Source organism: Branchiostoma belcheri, unplaced genomic scaffold, assembly GCF_001625305.1.
Source record: "Branchiostoma belcheri isolate BF01 breed outbred unplaced genomic scaffold, Haploidv18h27 scaffold123, whole genome shotgun sequence".
Lineage (NCBI taxonomy): Eukaryota > Metazoa > Chordata > Leptocardii > Amphioxiformes > Branchiostomatidae > Branchiostoma > Branchiostoma belcheri.
The window spans coordinates 825,131-826,887 of NW_017802636.1; the positions used below are offsets into that span (position 1 = coordinate 825,131).

The 1,757-nt window shown below is 37.7% G+C and overlaps 1 protein-coding gene across 1 annotated transcript in view; it reads left to right on the forward strand.

Annotated features, from left to right (window-relative positions):
* LOC109463172 (MAM and LDL-receptor class A domain-containing protein 1-like) overlaps positions 1-1,757 on the forward strand; it is a 62,098-nt gene that overhangs the window by 29,173 nt on the left and 31,168 nt on the right. The gene's annotated exons all lie outside the window — the stretch shown is intronic.

Sequence of the window (1,757 nt, forward strand, 5' to 3'; positions counted from 1 at the left end):
TTTTCCGGGGGGTAAATTTATTCCGGGGGGTATTTTTATTGGATTTTGAAAATTTGTCCGGGGGGGGGGTATGTTTATTCCGGGGGGATATGTTTATTCGGCAGATTATTAACATCAATAATTGATCCTTGATACATAGGCTATAAAACAGCAATGTTTTAGCATGTATAGGCATAGCATTGTTCTCAATCCCTTTTTCCAGCCTTAGCTTTACCATTTGGGCATGTTTTTTTTTTTTTTTCGCCCTGTCGCTTCACATTTTTCATGAAAAAATCCGAGAACCAACAAATTAAATTGGTGTGGCCTAAATATAAAATCAACAAGAACTTTCAACCATAGCAACCTTATAGTTTGACGTAATGCCCTATTGTCTTAAGAGAGTTGACCTTGCTAACCTCCCATTACTTGTGATGTCCCTTTCCAGCCAAGATGCCCCCAGGAGCAAGGTGTGACTTTGAAGATGAGATGTGTGGATGGTATGAATTGGACACTGTAGATCAGTTTGACTGGAGCCGGCAGAACGGAACATCAAACACTGGGCCAGCCTTTGACAACACATTCTACCACGAACATGGTAAGTACAGAATCTTAATCTTAGACTTTCTCATTTTTGTTAGGGGTTTAGACCCTACAAACATGGCCACAGCTTTATCACTATCATCTGGAACTTTATAAACTGAAGTAAATGTACATTTTCCTTCTTTGAGTAAGTTTGAAGCCCAAACATTTCCCATCTTTCCCACAGCAGCTCAAATTCAGCACCAAGGCTAAAACTGATCTGTTGTACACAACTCAAGTTTTAGATAAGTTAGTTGAATTGAATAACTATTTTAATACTGATAACATAAACTGTGCACAACAGATTAGTGTTAGCCTTGGTTCTGAATCTGAGCTGCTGTGGGAAAGATGGGAATTTACTTTTTGTAAAATCAGACATCAATCTTTTACCATTAGATGCAATTGTTTCTTTTCATTTTTATAGGTTACATCTATGAAACAAAGATGAAAAGCTTTGGCATGCCGATATTTAGATTAACAGCCAAAAGTATTCATTTATTCTGTTTAGCTCCTGATTTCATGAGAATTCAATAATATGGGACTGGTTGATGTTTGAAGATTCTTGGTTATATGACATGTCACATATACATTCTGCAATGATGGTTATAGTCATATTTAATAGCAGGTCATCTTGGTGACCATTGCAATGGACTAGCCCCCTGTTGTAGTGTCAAGTTGTGTGGCCCAAAGTTGTATGGCCCAAGGGCTATTACATGTAAAACAGAGATGGGATGCAGGAAGGACTCTGACTTTTAACTCCTTGGTATCCGAGAGTAGCAAGCACTGTGCATATCACAAGAATCTGGTTACAAAGGTCCTGGAAAGACTACCAGGGGAAATCAAGTTCTACAGCAGACAATAATAGCTTGTCACCCATGCAATCAATCTATATGTATTCATTTGTAATTTGGAGCTGAATGTGTCTTAGAGGTACAGAATGATGTGCAAAAGTCATTCCTAAAATGACTTGGCCCGTGGTGTCTGTTGATCAAAAGGTGCATCAGAGTTCATTCTGGTACCTTCTTGCTATGATCTTACATCTACATTAGTCTCATTCCAACATCCATGTTCTAGACTGTAGCACATCCTGATCAGAATACTACCTGATGTGAAAGCACATTTGTTGTTTATAATTAGTATTATCAATACAATTATTCAGCTAAGTTGATTGTTCAATTTAAACCTACTTTTAGTTTACA